Source organism: Bombina bombina, chromosome 4 (assembly GCF_027579735.1).
Source record: "Bombina bombina isolate aBomBom1 chromosome 4, aBomBom1.pri, whole genome shotgun sequence".
Lineage (NCBI taxonomy): Eukaryota > Metazoa > Chordata > Amphibia > Anura > Bombinatoridae > Bombina > Bombina bombina.
The window spans coordinates 324,971,000-324,993,276 of NC_069502.1; the positions used below are offsets into that span (position 1 = coordinate 324,971,000).

The 22,277-nt window shown below is 38.8% G+C and overlaps 1 long non-coding RNA gene across 1 annotated transcript in view; it reads right to left on the minus strand.

Annotated features, from left to right (window-relative positions):
* LOC128656248 (uncharacterized) overlaps window positions 1-16,665 on the minus strand; it is a 188,267-nt gene extending 171,602 nt beyond the window's left edge. The window contains exon 1 of the long non-coding RNA XR_008401985.1: window positions 14,604-16,665. This is a non-coding gene — a long non-coding RNA (uncharacterized LOC128656248). The remainder of the gene's footprint in view (window positions 1-14,603) is intronic.
* Window positions 16,666-22,277: the final 5,612 nt, after the last annotated feature.

Here is a 22,277-nt window from a genome sequence, read left to right on the forward strand (position 1 = left end):
TTACTCTTTTTGCATCCTAATGTATGACTTATAATTATAGCTGCTGATTTCTATCTCCCCAGTTTTTTAATCTGCTTCCGTGAACAACCTCTATTTGCGGAGGCGGTCACTGCTCCTATTCTAAAAGATTGCGGTGCAAAGTATGAACTCCCCCATCCCAGGTTCCCCACTACTTTTTGAAGGACACTCTTAAATTGGAAAATTTTCACCTCTGACCCGTCCGAATGACGCAGGAATGTGCGACCCCTGCCCCTGTATGTTGCTAGATAACGCTTTACACTAGCCACTGGGCACAGTGTTCCCCTGACCCTGTCAAATTCAGCCATGCCCTTTTTCCTTCTGTGTCTGTCTTGGATCGTCTTACAAATATAAGCACTGCCTTCTCCCCGCATCTCACATCCCCTACTTCGACCCCACCTTTTCCTATCTTCCTATTTTTTGATAACAGTTCCCCTATTCTCATGGCTCCGTGGAATGCCACTATGAAAGCTGTCCTGAAAATTAATGCCTCGTCCTGGTTCAGACAAACCCTTGCTAGCGTGTCCACCATTTTTGCTAACCTATCATCTGTTATCGGTTCCCTTTTATCTGCTCCCTTCTCCTCATCTCTCCCCAATGCCTTCACAATATTTTTCACTATGAACTTCTTAGACCAATCTATTCCCCCATACAGCTGCGCGTAATATGATATCCCTGCTAATACTGACCCCAGCCGCCCTTTATTATCTCCCCCTCTTTTCAGGACCAGTAACCATTCTAAAAATCTGCTTTCCTCTCCTTCTTTTGGCCCCTCCTTAAACTCGCACCACTGTCCCCAATATTTCCTGTAAACTGCCCATGCGCTTGGTGCCAGGGATTTCTCGACCAGTTCCTTGATTCCTTCTATCCGTTGCAAATCTGCCAAAGAAGGATAGGGCAACATTCACCTTCCTGTCTGGCATTGGGGGCTAAAGCCCTAAACTTCTCACATTTAAAATGGGATAGCACGTTAGCAACTACATTTCTGAAACCCGTAATATGTTTGGCCTTGAAACAGATGTTATACTTCAAACATTTTAGTACCAAATATCTCAAGTACCTAACCACAGGCAGCGATGACGCTGATAATTGGTTGATGACATATACCACTCCCCTATTATCTGACCAGCAGATTATTTTATTATTTGCTATTGTTTCTCTCCATAATTCGATAGCAACCATTATGGGGAATAGTTCCAGAAGTACTAGGTACTTAACCCATCCTATTTCCTTCCACCTTTCTGGCCACCCTCCAGCGCACCATCGCCCCTGGAAATATGCCCCAAAACCTAGCCCACCTGCTGTGTCAATATATAGTTCCAACTCTTCTGTGGATGATACCTCCTGCCATATGCGCACCCCGTTAAATGTTTTCAAAAATTGTTCCCATATTTTTAAATCCTCCCTCATCTCCCTAGGCACCCTAATCATGTGTTCTGGCTTTTTTGCACCTTTTTTGCTTCTCTCCAGCTACCTTTTAAAAATCCTCCCCACTGGTATAACTTTACATGCAAAGTTCAGTACCCCCAACATTTTTTGCATTTCGCTTAATGATACCTTTCTTCGCGTCACCATCCATGCTATTAGTGCCCTAGCTTTCTCCACCTTATCCTCAGGGAGTTCGCATTGCCCTTTTTCTGAAACTATAATTATGCCCAAAAAGGCTAGTCTCGCGCAAGGGTCCTCCGTTTTTTTTGTCCGCCATTGGCACCCCCATTTCCTCCAACATCCCTATTAGCCCTGCTTTCATGCTTTAGCACCTGCCAGTACCCGCTCTTCCCACTACCATGAAGTTGTCCAGATAGTGGACTACTGACTTCCTCTTTTGTCTTGTTACCAGTAACTAGTGCAGGAAGGAGCTAAACTTTTCAAAGATTGAGCATGATATTGAACAACCCATTGGTAAGCATTTATCCACATAAAATTGGCCTTCAAATTTGCACCACATCAATTTAAAACTAGCAAGGTTCAGTGGTCAAAATGCCGATTCAATATCAATCTTTGCCATCATGGCCCCCGTCCCCGCCTTCCGTACCATATCACGCTAGACTGGTATTGCACTGCTGCCTCCAATTTATTGATAGCATCATTTACCGACCTACCCTTTGGGTATGATAAGTGATGTATCATGCAATATTTCCCTTCTTCCTTCTTGGGCACCTCTTCTCAGTTTCTTTGGCTCTGAAAGGACTGCCTCCCATACCCATTATTACCGCCATTCTTCCTACAGTCCATTCCCGCATGCGTCCCGCTACAGTATCTGCAAATATGCTTGAATCTACATGCTCCCCCCATCGCATCTTTTCAATGTACGCCCAGCATTTCTTATTGTCAGATTTAATGTTCTTGTTAAAATTAAAATTTGCGCCCCTACCACCTTGCGTATCTTGTACCTTCATTACCCTGGTGTACAGATCCAATATTTTTATACCAAGGTCCCTCCTCCCTTTATCGCCAAATTGCAGATTACCCTTCTTAAACTCTGTGTCATAATCCTTCCATGCGAACCCCCCATACATCGTGTAACACTCCGCAATAAAATGGATATACCTTAACATACCTTTTACCTTCCCAGGGTTGGCTAATATAAAACATTCTGCGTATGAGTATCCCTTTTACCCATTCCGTAAAGGATTGTTTAACCTTTTTTCCTTCCTCCCACGTGGACTTAAAGGCCGCCGCATCCCTAGTGATCTCGAATATGTCCACATATTTCTCTTTCTGTGCCCTCACAATTATCTTTGCTTTTAAGTGCAGTGTTAGCAGCATTAACAGTGTCCCTGTTACCTCGTCATCTCCATTAAACACCTCCTCTGTCTCTGCTTGTTCTTGCATTATTATCCCCTTCCCCGTACCTTTGCCCTCTTTTGCATACATTTTTCTAACTATTTTTAGTATCCTCTTTTCGCCTTCTCCTTTAATATTGACGTTCTATGAGTCTAATTTAGATGAGCGTTCTGATACAATACTGTATATGCACAATATTCTCTTACCTTGCCTCGCCCCTTGCCCGTCTTCCGTTCCTCTTGATGCCCCCATCTGCTTTGCTGTTCCTGTTTCCTCTTTCCTTAGCGAGGATACCCCTGCTGCTTTAATGTTTTCCCCCGCATTGCTGCTGGGTACTTCCATTGTCTCCTCTTGCCGTGTTTGCTCCATTGGTCCTGTCTCCTTCTCTTTGCTATGCAGGGTTAACATACAAACATTAGCATTTGATCTTTTTTCTTGTATTACCGGCCCCTGTATCACCCCCCCCCCCCCATTGTGGTATTAGTAGTTGATATTGCATTCTGCACTGACAGCCCTTGTATCCTATCCCCCCTTATTCCCCCTGCCTCTGTTCCCTGTCCTTCTCCCCTTACCATCTCCCCCCCCTTTCCTCACTCTGCTCTTCTATCTCCTCCTCTATCAACCTGTATCTATTCCCCTCTGTGTCCCTGATCAACCTACTAGCACCTGTATTTCCTCCCGCTCCCCTGGCTCTCTTTTGTGGTCTGCCCCCCCTTTTCTTAAAAATCTCTATTCTGGTGTGTTCCCCATAGTCGCTCCCCCATATCCTGTCCCTCTGCCTGCTCTATGTTCCCACCTGGGCCCTTGTCCCCAACCTGACCATGCGCTGTCTCCCCATTCCCTTGGCCTACTCTGCATTTGCTGCCCTGCACCGCTCAGCCCACCAGGGCCGCAATGTGCACCTTCCGACCCCCTTCCTTCCCATCCATACCTCTGCTGCACTGTGCTTAAATGTGGGGGCTCCCTCTCCCACCCGGTACCGCCTAGCGAATATTGCCTGTGAAACTTGGCGTCCCGCACCAAAAATGGCTGCCCCCATGCTGACGCCCCTTCATACACATCACTGAATGCGCGCGCATGCACAGGGTAGCCAATGGCACCGCCCCTCCCTCTACTATCACTGGAGCACCTCCGCACCACGGTAACGTCATTTGGGCACACGCTATGTGCCGTACTAGCCTCCTGCTGTATCCCTCTTGCGCCTACATTACCCCTGCTGTAATTGATTAAAGGGACAGTCAACACTAAAATTTTTATTTTTAATGCCTTTACTACTCATTTCCCAGCTTTGCACAACCAACATTGTTATATTAATATACTTTATAATATTTAAACCTCTAAATGTCTGCCTGTTTCTAAGCCACTACAGACAGCCTCTTATCACATGCTTTTTATGTGCTTTTCACAACAGGAGACTGCTAGTTCATGTGGAACATATAGACAACATTGTGTTCACGCCCATGGGGTTATTTAAGAGTTAGCACAACACAGCACTAATTGGCTAAAATGCAAGTCATTAGATAATAAATAAAAAGACCTCCCCCCCTCCTCTGCATATGAAAAGTCAGATTGCACAAACAGGAACAAGCAGGAATCTGTAGACATCAGTCTACATAAAAAACTTTGGGGCTTGGTTAAGAGTTTAAAAATTAGAACAATGTCAGTTAAAAATAAGCAAAACTATACATTTTTACAAAAACACCTTCAGATGGGCTATATGAATGGATCATCTGCAAAACATTTGGGCAAAGAAAAATCTAGTGTACAATGTCCCTTTAACCAAGATAAGGTACATCCACAGAACGTGAGGGATGTCCCATATTCACTAGCACATAACTTATGAGGAATTGAAACATAAACATCTCCCACCCTATTTTCACAAGTACAAAGTAAAGGCAAAACTCAGACACAGTCAAAAGAAGATGTGATTTGCAGCTGTCACCCGCTCCTTCCCACTGACACACTCCCTGCTTCCTCTGCTTGCAGCAATGCCAGACAACAAGAAGGTCCCATGGCTCAAGCTGTCTCCAGAACAGCAAAGATCATAGACCCTTAAATTTCATCCTCTCCTCATAGCCGGGTAAGTAGCACTCGGCCTATAAAACTCGAAACAAAATTACTATTGGTTCTGTCACTATGCCTTTGGTACAACATTTTGCACAGAATCATGGTTGTAGTGATGTCATCTTTAGATGGAAGGCAAATGAACAAGTTATAAGACCCAATAGGGGAGGAGTCAGAAATTTAAATAAATGTGAGATGTTTTGGATTTTTGATTTGCGTACCAGGGTTCCTTTGGGATTAAATACTGAGTACTATCTAATTAATTATTGGGAATTATATACAGTATTTGAAATATTTGACACACTAAATATATTCCATATGATCATCTGGTGTATACTTTAAATACAATGCTTTTGGATTAAATAGGTACTATACATATTTTATTAATAGTATTGTTGTTGTCTGTTGAGAAAAACATGCTTTCATGTTGTGTGCTGTGAATACAAATGAATGATAATTTTGTGGAAATAGCATTATTTTAATATCTATTTTTTTCATCTTGTTCACAGTATATAACATAGAATGGTTTCAGACCTACAGTTTTCATTTAAATAAATTGCCATAAGTGTGCTTATTGCAATCTTCAATATTTATGTAGGATACAAATGTAATTTGTCTCTTTAAAGGGACACTCAACAACTTTCCAATTTACTTCCTTTAACAAAATGTGCAGAAGCTTTTTATATATATACACATTTTGAGTCACCAGCTCCTAGTGAGCATGAGCAAGATTCACAGAATATACATATATGCATTTGTGATTGGCTGATGGTTGTCACATGATACAGGAGGAGTGGAAATATACATAACTTTGTAATTTGTCAGATAAAAATCTACTGCTCACTTGCCACAGGGTCAGTTTAAGAAGAAACTGATGCTGCTTCTGACCCGATCGTTTCTGGTCCGCCAGAAACAGAAGTTAAGAAGCAGTAGTCGTAAGACCACTGGTCCTTCACGTCTCTGACACCTTTTACGTGGTGGACTGAAATTATCCTGATCCGATCGGGATGATTGAAAAAAAACCCTAGCGGCCGATTGGCCGCGAGCGTGCAGTGGGCAGCATTATACAAGCATTTCACAAGAAATGCTTGTGCAATGTAAAATGCCGTATGCTGTCGGCATTTTGCAAGGTCAAGCGGACATGATTAGCTACATAATTCTACCCCTAAGTGCTATTGCATTGTCTTTTTATCACGCATTTGTTGATTATGCAAATCAAATGTATTTAATGGTCCTTTAAGAAATATTTTTCTTTTTTGTGATGTCACATTACAGTGTACCAATGAGATTTTTTCTTATAATTTTTAAAGTGGCTAAACTGATCAGAATGTTAAGCCATGACTACGGCTACATGCGGAAACGTGTAGGCTTTAACCACTCGAGATACACAGCTATAGTGTTGTCCTTACATTCATGTTTTAAATTGAAAATAAAAGTTAAGGTTTACTCTATGGTTAGACTTGCTGGGATCTCTCTTTTTTACATAATAGAGCAGTCAAAGGAGAATATGGGGAAGAGATATCTCTATGTTTATTTTCGATTCAAGACCAATATGGCCAAGTTTCAATTATAATAGGATGTGTTTTAGTGTTGTGTGATAGCAATTTATCTGGATTCCACAAATTAGTTATTTTCAGTGAGTTTGTTTCCAAATGAATCCAGCTATTAGATGTAGTAGGGTTCGTTCTATACTATTGCACAGTACTCGTTGCAATGAAATTTCTAATTTGTACAATAACAGGTTGGAACGCCTAGTTGTCGATCGGATATTAGTGTATAGAGAGTGCTATTGGAAAGTTGTGTCTTCTATGCCAAATATAATCATTTATAATTTTCTGTAATTTATCGATGTCTGAAATTGCGTTAGAAATAGGGAGAGTCTGTAGCACATAGAGGATTTTAGAGAGTTATGTAATTTTTTCCACTTAGATTCTGCCCAGCCAGATAAGACCCCTAGGAAGCCTAGAGGAAGCCAAATTAAAAAAAAAAAGATCAATATGTCATAGTTAGAGTTGCGTTATCTGATTGGGTGTGGAGTGAGATATATGCCTTGATATTTTACTTTGTGCTTTGATCGTTTATAAGGGTAGTGTGATAATAAGATGGCTATCATGTTGGACTTGCAAGGGTACATCAAAAAATGTGATACTTCACCGAAACTTTTAAATTCTTTCTGTACTGCAGAGAGAAAGAGAGCCGAAGGGTTCTGTGAGTGTCAATAAGATGTCAACAACGCTAGCTTAAATGTTTGGTCTTTTACTTGACTACCTTGAATTAAGTTTTTTTGTCTGATGTTAATTGCTAGGGGTTCCAGGGAGAGCACAAATAAAAGGATGGATTAGTCGGCAACCCTGTCAAGTCCCATTACATATTTCAAAGTGTGAAGTGCTGAAGGAGTAGTATGCAAGGCTAATCTGTTGAAAAATGTGTCAGGAAAGCTATAGTGAGTAAGTACTGTGTGTAAGAAACTCCAGTCAAGTCTGTGAAATTATTTTTTCAGGACTGGTTGAGAGGTTAATAGTGGGTAACTTGGTATTTTTAGAATTTAGGATAAAACAGAAGGGCGACTCATAGCATATAAAAAGTTCAGAAGGAATTCAGGTAAGTAATAGTAGAAAAATCTACTCACATTTCGTATTCACCATTACGAAGGTGAACACAAGCGTACTGGAATATCAGAGCTATTCAGTAAGCTCCCTCCGGGAAACCCACACCAACATTACAATGCTTCTGTGGAAAGGATCCATCGACTTGTATCCAGTGTCCTTCCGCTGTGCAACCGTTGTAGATAAGATTGATGGAAAGCTTATACATCAACTCGGCTTTGGTTTTAGGGTTTTTGAACCTCAAATGGAAAAGTTGTGGCAATACAAAACATCGCTTCCAATTTGTGTTTGTTCAAAGGTTAAATTATTTATAAAATAAACAATATAAGGTCTATCTAAAAAACAATTTGCAACGCGTTTCTTGGCCTTAGCTAAGACTTGCCGTTTCATCAGACAATAGTTTTAACATATGAATGAAAGCTTATAAAGGTGTTTATGAAGGTTTGTTTGGAAACATATGTGTACCAGCACGTTGATACAAAATATAGGTACTAAGACACTCGTAATAATTGTTAGTGTCACATGATAACAATACGTCACCAATCTGAGCTTAACATATATTTTCAAGGGAATGAACACTCAATCTAAACTAGATGTTCAACATATTCAACACAGAATTAACACAACAGATAAAAACAGATATTCGTCAACTAGATAAAGATAATTAATTATTAAAACCAAAATTTTATTTTGCTTATTGGATTCAAACCGGTATCCATTAAATGAAAAAAAATGTTTCCTAAACCTCTCTCCTATACATTGATCTAATGGATATTCAGTAGAGGAAAATGATATACTCATTATCTCCATACTTTATATTTAATAATGTCAAGAAAAAAAAAATATATAAATGGTAGTCAATCAAAAGAATATTCAGCAGAAGTCCAGTAAAAATAATATACTTATATTCTTCATATAAACTATATATATATATATATATATATATATATATATATATATATATATATATATATATATATATATATATATATATATATATACATTGGGTTTGATCCTGTAGTATAAATAAAAAGCAAAATTCTTCTTAGTTAACAGTCTTACCACTACTACTACTAAATTATTAAAGGAGTGTGACAAAATATTGATATATCAGGGTATTTTAATTGTCAGAAAATTACTCTATGTCCATAATAATTTTACACAGATATATATTGTGCACTCTTGTGCACATCTGCATAAACCTGTGATTAACCTTACTAAAAAATAAAAAAGGAACATAAATAAATCCAATCAAGTCAAAAGACAGCCAAATCAATATTCTCATTTAGACCATCCGGATATAATGTATGCATCTTATATATCCAATAAGATTCCCTTTCTCTAAGGTTGGAGTATCAAGATCTAAAAAGTGGAACCCTCTATTGTTTCTATTGGAGTGATAGGAGTGATAGAAAATATATTTGATCTACAAGTATGTTGTATCCTAGCATGTCTAGATACACTATGAGCAAGGATTCCCTTTTCATATTACTAAGATGTTCTGACCATCTTGTTTTGAACTTTCTGCAGGTGCGGCCTATATGCTGTAGGCTGTATGATGTACATTCTAATAGATACATTTAGAATTGCAGCTCATATGTGTATTAATAGGGAAAGTTTTTCCTGTTACTGCAGATTTAAAACTGGACTGGCCGGTCTTCAGGACAGGAAAAGATGTACAACCTTTTCTGTTACATTTGGATATTTTATTATTACATTTGTTTAACCACATATACCCTGATTTTTTTTGTTTGATTAATGGGTTGTTTAATATTAAATTTTCTCTTTATATTTGTAGCTACTACCTTGCTTGGTGCTAGTTTATTTTTAATAGTAGGTGCTCTAGAAAATACTACTCTAGGTTTAATGGGTAAAATTTGCTTGAGTATGGGATCTTTAGAAAGGATTCTCAAATGTTTATTCAACATTGATCTGATCTTTTAATGGTTGCTATTGAATTGTGTTATAATAACATTTCATTCTTAGAGAAGTATTTGAAATTTGACTTCATTGTATTTGTACAGGAATTGAGGATAATTGTCTAGCTCTATTGAGGCTTGTATTCACAAATTCTAAAGGATAACACTTTTGGATAAATCTTTCCTTTAGAATGGATAATTGTTCCTCAAAAGTGTCTAATTTGGAGCAATTCCTACGCATTCTTCTAATTGGTCTGAAAGGTATATTTGTCTTCCATTTCTTATAATGACTGCTTTAATAATCCAGAAAATTATTCGAATCAACCTTTTTGAAGAAAGTCTGTGTACATACATTTCCTTCATTATCCCATCCTAATATTAGGTCTAAGAATTCAATCGAATCCACATTAGTATTATAAGAAAATTTCAAGCCAAATTCATTATTATTTAAATGTTCTATGAAACCAGTTATACTTTCTTCATCTCCATTCCAGATAAATATCAAATCATCAATAAACCGGCCATAGATTACGAACGTTGATGGTGTTATCCTTGGCTTTTCTCTGGGGGACAAATCCCACTTGGTCAGTATGTACCAACATAGGGAAAATTTCATTTAGTCTATTGGCAAGCACTTTAGCAAAAAGTTTCACTGTTTCAAATGGAAATAGGTCAATAATTAGCTGGGCAGGGGGGTGGTTTACCTGGCTTGGGCAGAACCGATATCTGTGCCTATAACATAGTATTGGGGAATGGTTTTTTTTGCAGATATATGATTGTAGGGGACTGTGAGAGAGGGTGTTAATTGTTGAGCAAATGTTTTGTAGTATGGGCCAGAGAGTCCATCTGGACCTGATGTCCTACCTCATTTTTATTCAGAAGTTCAACAAATTGCCTAGCTGTCTCTTGGTCAGACAACCAAATGATCAATTTAATAATCAATGTACCATACATATTTGCTTATATGGATACCATAGCAATTGTTGTCTCCATAGACGTGGGCTCGCTCCCACCCCCCCATAAAGAGGTTGGTGGAAAAGGGAGCGAACTTCCCCACAGCTGCCCCACATCTCTGCAGTAACAATGTCCCAAAAACATGAAATAATGCTCAAGCCAGCACTTGATTATTCTAATCAGGTAGTTTTTGAAGTCAGGAGACTTATCCATGTATAGATCCAAAAAACACCTAACCGATGTCAGGCCCTGATTATGCAGAATAAATGAGTAAAACATTGATGGTAAGCCAACTACACTGGTTATTCCTGTCAACCTGTTCTAAATGAGTAGTATCCCTGACATAACTTGGTAACCTTAAACCCAAAGGTTAAAAGTACTGTTAAATCCATCTGGAAAAAAGTTCCAGAAGGGAACCAATACCCATGGATCTTCCTTTAACATTTTTCAGGTTTTTATGAACTTTTAGGAGATGGTAGAAAATAGGCATCACTGGAGGGTCAACCAAAAGATAGTCAAACATAACTTTCTCAATAAATACCATCTCCACACCTTCATACAAAAGGCCCTACAGTTCTCTTTTAAACTTTACAGTCAGATCCCTATCCAAGGTTATGTAGGTCTCAAGATCACTCGATTGTCTTAAGGCCTTATTCATATACATTTCTCTGTCCAGGATCATTGTACTGCCTTTCTTGTTAGATTGCTTAATAACAATATTGTTATTATGTTGTAACTAGCAATGGCCTCCCTTTCAATTTTAGAAAATTTGGAAGTGTGGCTATCACTTGACTTAGAAAGGTTAGTAAGGTCTTCAGCAACTATTTTGTGAAATAGTTTGAGAGATTTTCCCTTACCTGAAGAGGATAAAAAGTGAACTTAGACTTCAACTTGTGTGTTGCAAACTGATATCCACACACAATTAGCATTAGATCTCTTGAAATCCTCTAAGGAGGTGAGTGCATATATATCAGCCAAAGACAATTGATCACTTTATCCACCTCTAGTATGATCTGGATCTGACTCTTTCTGATGAAAATATTTTCTTAATGTTAAATCTCTTATGAGTTTATTTACGTCAAGAATAGTCTGAAGAAGATTAAAGTTGTGTGAAGGAAAAAAACCCAAGGCCATAACTAAGTACCCCTAGATCAGAGATTGAACAAGAAGAGAGGATAATAACTATATTTACTGATATTTTGTTTTGTTCTTGGTTTTCTTGCCTCTTTTCTTTCCACTATATTCACCGTCTCTGTAAGACAAGTATTTCCCTTCCCTCTCCCCCAAAATTGTTTTTAGGCCCATTGAAAAACCTGCATAGTAGGGGCCACCTGCTGGGTGATAGGGTGGGTAATTAGCAAGAGTATTAGAATACCGAGATTCTACATATGCACCTATCTTATAATTCTTGGGTCTAGTCCCCAGAGCATTATGATCCCTCAAGATGCCCTTACTTGGGGGATCTTGATTAACTAGCCCTACCCCACCTGTACCAGACACAATCTCAGGAGTGGACAAAAGCTCATCCCCCTCCACACCGGACACATCGTCTTGCGAGGCTCCCTCCAAGCTAGAGGCAAACCTCTATTCATCTGTTTTGTCTGGTTCGGAGTCAGGAAAAAGTAACCCTTTTCAAAATTTCAGTACTCCTATTCTTAATCTTCCTATTAGAATGAATTACAGAACTTAGCATCAGTTGTAGTAGAAAAACTCTGTTTCTTTATTAAATAAAAATCTTCCACATTGGCGACGTCACCAAACATAGACAAACCCAGATGCATAATCTTTACAGTCCCTCAGGAATTTAGAATGTTTAACCTGAATGGTAGCTCTCAAAATATTGTCATAATAAAGATACACTTCACACTGTTTATAATTATTAATTTCTGCTAGAAAAGTAATGATCTTAGATTTCACATCATTAAGGAGAACATCTTTATAATCTATAAGCAAAGTTATCAGTTTGAGAGAACAATAAGTCAAAGCTTGATTCTAGCATTAATGAAGTCCTGTCTTTGATATTATAGGTGGGAAATTTATTCACTCTTAATCTCATCTGAATCATCTTTAAGACTAAATATTTGGACAGAATCCATTTATCCCATTTTAATTTTTGTTCCTTTAATTTTAGATATTCCATATCGTGGAGCAAGTCCACAAAATTAGTTTTAGGAGTATCATGTTCATAGACATCCTCCAGTTAAGGGAGATCTAGATTATCCTCATCAGTCTCTTTTAATGAAAAGAATGATTCTGTTTCTTGTGCAATATCCATAGTTAAAAATTCTAAAATAAAGTGATGCCAAGGCTAATTAAGTTAAAAGACAGTCTTAGCAAAAAGTCTCCATAGATCTCATGAAAAATAGAAGAGCAAAGGAAACACAATCTATGTGATAAGAAAAGAGCCTGTACAAAGAACTTAATCAAGGTAAGATAAATCCACAAAATGTGAGGGGAGTCCTATATTCACTAGCATATAACTTGTGAGGCATAAACCTCTCCCACCCTATTTGCATAAGTACAAAGGATAAGGCAAAACCCGGACAAAATAAGATGTGATGCACCGTGGAGTAACCTGCAGGGAAGCCCAATATTAATGTGTTTTTTTTTTTTTTTTGTTTTTTTTTTTATTGTTTTTATTGAGGTATATTTAAAGGCATACATCAATCATAAAAATAAGGTTGTGCATCACATGTCACATACAGTAAGGGTTCAATGTTACAGGAATGGTGAAATAAACATAAAAGAAACGCAATAACAACAATTTACATAACATGTGACATTTGTATATATGGCATACCATTTATTTAGAAACCTTCAACATGACACCCTAGGCCACTCTCGGACCATCATAAACAGAAAACGCTAAGATGGAAGAAGGCGATTATGAGCAAAGGAGACCACTTTAGGATCTCATTAGTAAACCTCGATTTTTTAAGGATTTTATAACGTGCTTATATAAATTGAGTGTATAAATGTCGAGCTCCCTTACTAAGAGATAGATTTATAATGGAACATTGGAACACCTCCATAAAGTTAACTACCAGCTGTGTTAGAATTGGAAGCGTAGGCGATACGTAATAGTGATCAGTCCTGCTGATCTAGACAGGGCATATAAACGCGTTCCTATTGTGTTATGGAGGGTTGGGTACGTAGGGAGCAATTAGGAGCTATAATTTAGGTGCGGTATAGACTAGATAAACCGCTTTGTTAGTTCCCCTATAGTAGGGGATACATTATTATGGGGGGGGGGGGGGGGAGGTGGTGTTTTTCATATTTTCAAAGTTATCTTGCCGTGTAGGAGCTTTAAAACATAATAGAATGCACTTATAACTACCTTCGTCACATAAAACATTAACAGGAATAATGTAAACATGCAATAATAAGCTATATAAATAAAATATAAAGAAATATGATACGTTATATATGCGAATAGTGAGATAGCCATGTTTAAAGCTATACAACAGGGCATATTAAGAAGTGTGATGGGAAAGAAGGAATTAAATTGAAATAAGCGAAATCAGGCTTGCAAGTGATATGGAGGTACATATATAGACATATCATGTACATGGGAGGTTGGATTCTCAAGCAGGGGGAAATTAAACAGTGCTAAGGGCATTTATACATACATCCCAATACAATACAATTGAACTAACTATATAGCAAAACATAATTAACCTAGTCATCACACAGTTGTATTAAAGCTCTAGGGATATGCATAAAGGTCAATACCCCTCTTTTAAACTAAGAGACCCCTAGGAAGTGATAGTTTAACTTAACTTTAGTAACTGTGATGAACCTTATCTGCATCCAGAACTACTTGAAGGGGTTATATATAAAAATGTAAGGAGTCCAAGACATAAGCCAAAGTTATTTACTTGGGGTATATAGGCTATTGGATACAATTAAGGGTGTCTTATATTAACTAATAAATTTGGGGGTGGGGAATAACTATTTTAGGAATGAATTATGCTAAAGGAGAGGTAGGTATTTGACACGTAGGGTAGATAATAGATACCATGAGAGAGCAAGAGGTGATAAATAACACAAGGAACATAACAACAGTTAAGGTGCATTATGACATGCTTTACCCTACTACCTCTATGGGACCTCTATAAGTATTTTAAACATAAAATTCAGATAAACATACCAGCCCAGATAAAATCCAGTGTAGATTCAACTAAGCATGTTACATAAGTTTAGTCCATCATAGGGGCATGGGCCCTATACCCCACAATGGAAACAAAATTCTTACCTGTGGTTGAGTAGGTGTCATGTTTCAGTGCCTAAAACAGTGAGATGTTACTATTCCTTCTATCTAGATTAGACACCAGGCAGAGGTCACCTAAAATAACTACAAAAATATAGGAGACATGTCTAACAACAAATTAGTAAGTGTAAAAACTAGAGTAGATCCCGTATAGCTCATATCTAATTCTTTACTCCCCTCTAGTGGTCGCAGTTGGTATTTACTTGTCAGGCAATGCAAATACATATTTAAGCTGTTAGCATGCGATCTGATACGGGAATCCTAATAAAGTAAGTGGCTCTTTGTATATAGCAAGTCAGCCATCTAACAGAACATGAGGCAACATACAAATTCACGCATCCATACCAGAAAACAGATAGTTATACATATCCACATAGCATGTTAATAAAGGCAAACGTAATTAAACTTTGTAGAAAGTCCTCTAGTCGGAGCACTGAATCTTTCCAGAAGGGGTATTCTCTGTGTAAGTGTGTATAGAAGGTGCCAATTAAAATTAGCCATGCTATGTCCACGAACCCACACCATCCCAAAGTATAGGCAAACCAAACACGGCATATAAATCAACATTGTCTCTCAATTTGCAGGCTGTAACTAATGTCAGACTAGAAAGATGAAGATGAAAATGAAGTTTAGGATTAACTCTGTAGGGAAAGCAGAAATAAAAAAGCCCACCTACACCAAGTCACACATAGGCAACGGAGAATATTGCTGTGTATATCAGAAACCCACCGTGGGAACGTTAGTAGCTTAACAGTGAAGATAATTTTCTTAGCCGACTCCTACTTTGAGTACTTGTTCTGGAAGCTGTAGAAGCCATGGATTGATGGTGTGGCCTGTTTCTTGCAACCCGAATAGGTGTCGGCAGGCTAGTTGATGTGCTCTCTCATGGCAGTACTTCAAGTTAACCCCACACTCTGCAGCCTTTTCTTGATAAATGATCCGGTGGGGAGGATCGCGCTTTGTGCCAGGGATTCCCGGTACTGCAACCTCCTGTATATGAGATATATTAGAGCTTGGAGCTTCTTCAATTTTTGGCGCCCCTTCTTTGCCTCCCAGCCCCAGAGAGCTTATGTCCGGTGATCGGTGTAGTCGGTAGTGCGGGAAATTGAGCGCAGGCCTGGTCAGGGGAATGCCCTGGTTCTCTATATTCAAGTGTGCAGGCTTAGCGTACATTTCAGCCCCTTGTCCAGGGTGGGTATTGTCGGCTGTAGATTCCGGTAGGAGCGGGAGGGAGGATAATATAGAGATGAAGTGCTCTTTTAGGCTCTGAAAATGCTGATCTATAAGTAGTTGGGTACGTTGTTCCCAAGCTGCTAGAGCCTCCATTTTGATTGTGCTACGTCTTGTCTGGGTAAATTCAGTGTACCTGTCTTTTAGGGTAACCAGTGTCTCCAGATCTTCTCTGGTTTACTATACTATCAAGACAGCTTTTGGAGCCAAAGATCCCAGCAGGAGAAGGGTGCAATAACCCAGAGATATAGGCTAGATGTCAGATCTCGCCACATGGCATTATAGAGAGGTATATGCCGACTGCATGTTCCCAAAGTACAGCACATTTGTATCCCTCGGTTAATGAAGAGTTTCCCTGAAGCTTTTCAGTATGGTAGTAGGTAATTTAAAGATTATATTAATAATTTGGCCCAAGATTGTATTAGGAGCTCCACAGAAACACGTCTGGTTGCTTCGATAGCTGGCTCCGCCCCCCCAATATTAATGTGTTTTAAGAAAACAATGGACTCACCGCTGCCTCAGTTTATAGCAATGCGGGACAACAAGAAGGTCCCACAGCTCAAACTGTCCCTAGGATGGCAAATAATCACTGAATCCAAGAGAGTCACTTAAGGTAAATCCTCTCCTCGCAATCGTGTAAGCAGCCCTCGGCCCAGAACACTTCCGACAAGCGGAACAAAATACTCACGCTGCAAACTGTCCTTGGTGACATCACAGGTTCAGCTGAACTTTGACTAAAGTACTCAGTGCACATAATCCTAACAAAATGGACCTACTCTGAAAAAAACCCAGCAAAAAAGTTTACAAAGAAGTTCAGATTAACAGGTTGAATTTATTAATGAATCACATTTAAAACAGTAGAATCATATACACAGGACACTAGTGAGCAAGGACAAGTCAAACTGGTTTTTGTCATGGGTCTGTACTCATAGACTCAAAACACAAAGGTGTCCAAGGTGGTTGAAAATTGTTATATTCAATTTGATTGGCTACAACCAAACAGCTTAAAGTTAACCCTTTGATATCCTATGAAACATCCTTATAGAGGATACTAATGTTAAACATCTATAATCAATCTAAAGAAAAAATATAATAAAAAGTTGTAATTTTAGTTGTAATTTTAAACAATGAACAGGGAGTGAAAATGAAATCCTAAAATCTACTAACTATACATATTAAATATATTCACAAACTATGACCAAGATTACAAGTTGTGCGCTAAACCGGGTGAGTAAATAACGCAAAAAAAGAGCGGTATTGCACTCTCCATAGCGCTGCCATTACAAGTTAGTGAAAAACATTATTTTGTTGTGCGGTATGGTGCGTTAAGCTCCATACCGCACAAAACCCAAGCCCTGACTTGACATGCTCGTGCACGTTTTCGCCCATAGACATCAACGGAGAGAATGGCGATCACCGTAACGCAATCCCCATTAATGTCTATGGGGAAAATAAAGTTATGTAAAAACCTAACACCCTAACATAAACCCCTAGTCTAAATACACCTAATACGCTGCCCCCGACATTGCCGACACTTAATAAAGTGATTGACCCCTAAACCACCGCCCACCGCATTGCTAACACCTAAATAAATATATTAACCCCTAAACCGCTGGCCACCCACATTGCTACTACTATAATAAACCTATTAACACCTAGACCACTGACCCTCCAAATCGTTAATACTATAATAAACCCATTAACCCCTAAACTGCCGGCCCCCCACATCGCTACTACTATATATAAACCTATTAACCACTAAAACGTCGGCTCCCCACATCGCTACTACAATAATGAACCTATAAACCCCTAAACCGCCGGCCCTCCACATTGCTACTACTATAATAAACATATTAACCCCTAAACCGCCGGGCCCCACATCGCTACTACTATAATAAACCCATTAACCCCTAAACCGCTGCCCCTCACATCACTACTACTATAATAAACGTATTAACCCCTAAACCGCCGGTCCACCACAACACTACTACTATAATAAACCTATTAACCCCTAAACCGCTAGGCCCCCCACATCACTACTACTATAATAAACCTATTAACCCCTAAACCACCAGCCCCCCACATCGCTACTAATAAAATAAACCTATTAACCCCTAAAACTCCACCCCCCACAGTGCAATAAACCTAATTAAACTATTTACCCCTAAACCGCCATCCCCAACAATGCAAATAGCTAATTTAATCACTAAGCCCCCTAACCTAACTCCGACTAAATTAACACTAATGACATAAAATAAAAAAATACTAAATTAAAATAAAAATAAAAAATCCTAACATTACTTAAAAAACCCTAAGATTAAATTAAAATAAATAAATAAATATAAAATTACAAAAAATAAAAAAGTCTAAAATGACAGAAAAAAAATAAACCAAATTATCAAAAATTAAAAAAATTAAACCTAATCTAATACCCCTATAAAAATAAAAAGCCCCCCCAAAAAATAAAAACACCCCTAATCTAACACTTAGCTATCAATAGCCCTTAAAAGGGCCTTTTGTAGGGCATTGCCCTAAAGCGATCAGCTCTTCTACCAAAATAAAGTACAAGTTACCCCCTAAAAGTAAACCCCCCACCCACAAAACACCCCAAAATAAAAAAACTAACACTAAAAAAACCTGAGCTACCCATTGCCCCTAAAGGGGCACTTGTATGGGCATTGCCCTTAAAAGGGCAATCAGCTGTTTTGCAGCCCATTAAAATAATAAAATCGCTAATTTAAAAAAACCCACCACGAAAAATAAAAAAAAGCCTAAGTCTAACCCCCGAAATAGCTACTAACCATTCCTGAAGCCTGGCAGTGAAGGTCTTCTTCCAGGTGGCGACATCTTCATCCAGCGCAGGGACCTCTTCTATCTTCATCCAGGGCAATGGCAGAGTGGAGGTGGGCGGTTTTCAGTTAAGGGACTTATAACACTGAGGAGTGGGACTAGCAGTTTTGGGATTTTATTCCTCTGATGTTTAAGAGTTATTCGCAATGTGGTGACAATGATTTATTTATTTTTTATGGTGGGGTTGTAAATTGTGGTAGCGCAAATTATTTTGCTGGTGTTTGCCTTATATATAGTGCCCATGTGTCTTGCATTTGTACACAAAGCAAAAAAATGCATTTTATAATACAAATGCAAAAGGAGAAGTAGTATGCATTTATTTTATGTCATAATTGGCTTTTTTTTTTTTTGAGTGTTTTTTTTTTTTTAGATTACAGATTTTTTAATTTGAATGGGCTGCAAAAGAGCTGATTGCCCTTTTAAGGGCAATGCCCATACAAATGCTTATGTTTTTTTAGTGTTAGGTTTTTTATTTTGGGGGTTGTTTGGGTGATGGCTTTTATTTTTAGGGTAACTTGTACTTTATTTTGGTAAAGGAGCTGATCGCTTTATAGGGGTATTAGATTAGGTTTATTTTTTTTATTTTTGATACTTTGGTTATTTTTTTCTGTAATTTTAGACTTTTTTTATTTTTTTGTAATTTTAGATTTATTTAATTTAATTTAATCTTAGTTTTTTTTAGCGTAATGTTAGGATTTTTTATTTTAATTTTATCTTAGAATTTTTTTTATTTTATGTAATTGGGGTAAATTTAAGGGGTGCTAGGCTAGGGGGCTTAGTGATTAAATTAGTTATTTTTGTGTTGTGGGGGGGTGGCGGTTTAGGGGTTAATAGTTTTAGTTTAGTAGTAGCGATGGGGGTGGTCGGTGGTTTTGGGGTTAAAAGGTTTATTTTAGTAGTAGTGATGTGGGGGGCGGTGGTTTAAGGGTTAATAGGTGCATTTAGTGTTGGTGATGTGGGGGGTCAGCGTTTTAGAGGTTAATAGGTTTATTTAGTATTAGTTATGTGGGTGGGCGGCAGTTTAGGGGTTAATAAGTTTATTTTACTATTTGTGATGCAGGGGGATGGCGGTTTAGGGATTAATAGGTAGTTTATGGGTGTTAGTGTACTTTGTGACATTTTAGTTATGAGTTTTGTGAAACATTTTTGTTTTGCAAAATCCATAACTTCTGGATCGCGGCGGTACAGACTATAACACTAGTGTAATAGCCGAGCCGCATAACCTGTTATACAGGAGCAATGAAAATCCCGCACTCTTTTTTTGAGTGCGGAATGGAGAGTTGCGTAAAGGCTAAAACACTAGTGGCTTGTAATACGAGAGACCTGCATATTCCACGCGCAATGGCCAATTTATCATCGGTATAGCCGTACCGCAAAACATGTAATTTTTCTGGTTACATATTAAAGAGATATGAAACCCGTGACTCAAATGCAATTTTAAGCAAATTACTTATTTACTCCTATTATCAATTTTATTACGTTCTCTTGGTATCATTATTTGAAAAGCAGGAATGTAAGCTTAGGAGCTGGCCCATATTTAGTTCAGCACCTGGGCAGTGCTTACTGATTGGTGGTTAAATGTAGCCACCAATCAGCAAGTGCTACCCAGGGTGCTGAACAAAAAAATGGGCTGTCTCCTAAGCTTACATTCCTGCATTTTCAAATAAAGATACCAAAAGAACAAAGAACATTTGATAATAAGAGTAAATTAGAAATTTGTTAAAATTGCACACTCTATCTGAATCATGACATTTTAATTTTAACTTTACTGTCCCTTTAGGCATAAAATGAAAAACAAAAAACATACATCTATTACATAAATTATGAAGTCTCCTGTCCTCTGAACAATACATATTAACGCCTAGATTTAGAGTTCTGCGTTAGCCGTCCAAACCAACGTTAGGGGGTCCTAACGCTGGTTTTGGCCGCCCGCTGGTATTTAGAGTCAGTCAGGAAAGGGTCTAACGCTCACTTTCCAGCCATGACTTTTCCATACCGCAGATCCCCTTATGTCAATTGCGTATCCTATCTTTTCAATGGGATCTTTCTAACGCGTGTATTTAGAGTCTTGGCTGAAGTGAGCGTTAGAACTCTAACAACAAAACTCCAGCCACAGAAAAAAGTCAGGAGTTTAGAGCTTTATGGGCTAACGCCGGTTTATAAAGCTCTTAACTACTGTGCTCTAAAGTACACTAACACCCATAAACTATCTATGTACCCCTAAACAGAGGTCCCCCCACATCGCTGCCACTATAATAAACATTTTTTAACCCCTAATCTTCCGAACGCACACCGCCGCAACCTACATTATCCCTATGTACCCTAATCTGCTGCCCCTAACATCGCCAACCCCTATATTATATTTATTACTCCCTAATCTGCCCCCCCTCCCTCCCTCCCTCCCTCCCAACGTCGCTGCTACCTACCTACACTTCTTAACTCCTAATCTGCCGACCGGACCACAACGCCACTATAATAAATGTATTAACTACACACAGAGAGAAATGCACTCACAGGAACGAACAACCAGCTCAATACCATTGTTAGCCTGTTCTATGGCGATTTACCACCTGGGTGCAACTTCTTTTAGCCCAGCAATGCTTTTCACAGAGTAGAACTTTCCTGTAGTATATCAGTCTGATCCCGCCTATTACGGTCAGTCCAGCGCTGAAATACCAGGCAATTCCCCTCTGAACAAGGAACAAAGCAAACCCAGACTATCGTTTCGGCCTTCATTGGGCGTCGTCAGTGAGGTGTAGCAGTATTCCTCTAAGCACACTGAGCAAGGAGTCCACGTCTGGTTTCCCCTTTTTCCCATAGGGAGACTAAATACACACAGAGAGAAATGCACTCACAGGAACGAACAACCAGCTCAATACCATTGTTAGCCTGTTCTATGGCGATTTACCACCTGGGTGCAACTTCTTTTAGCCCAGCAATGCTTTTCACAGAGTAGAACTTTCCTGTAGTATATCAGTCTGATCCCGCCTATTACAGTCAGTCCAGCGCTGAAATACCAGGCAATTCCCCTCTGAACAAGGCAACCCCAGACGATCGTTTTGGCCTTCATTGGGCCTCGTCAGTGAGGTGTAGCAGTATTCCTCTAAGCACACTGAGCAAGGAGTCCACGTCTGGTTTCCCCTTTTTCCCATAGGGAGACTAAATACACACAGAGAGAAATGCACTCACAGGAACGAACAACCAGCTCAATACCATTGTTAGCCTGTTCTATGGCGATTTACCACCTGGGTGCAACTTCTTTTAGCCCAGCAATGCTTTTCACAGAGTAGAACTTTCCTGTAGTATATCAGTCTGATCCCGCCTATTACGGTCAGTCCAGCGCTGAAATACCAGGTAATTCCCCTCTGAACAAGGAACAAAGCAACCCCAGACAATCGTTTCGGCCTTCATTGGGCCTCGTCAGTGAGGTGTAGCAGTATTCCTCTAAGCACACTGACTACTGAGGAATTCAATAAAAATGAACATGCATGGAAGTTATTCCAGCTTCTGTTCTATCTCATGGAGTGCTGTTCTCTCTCTTTCGATTTTTATGCAAATTACTCTTGGGTCACCCTAAGA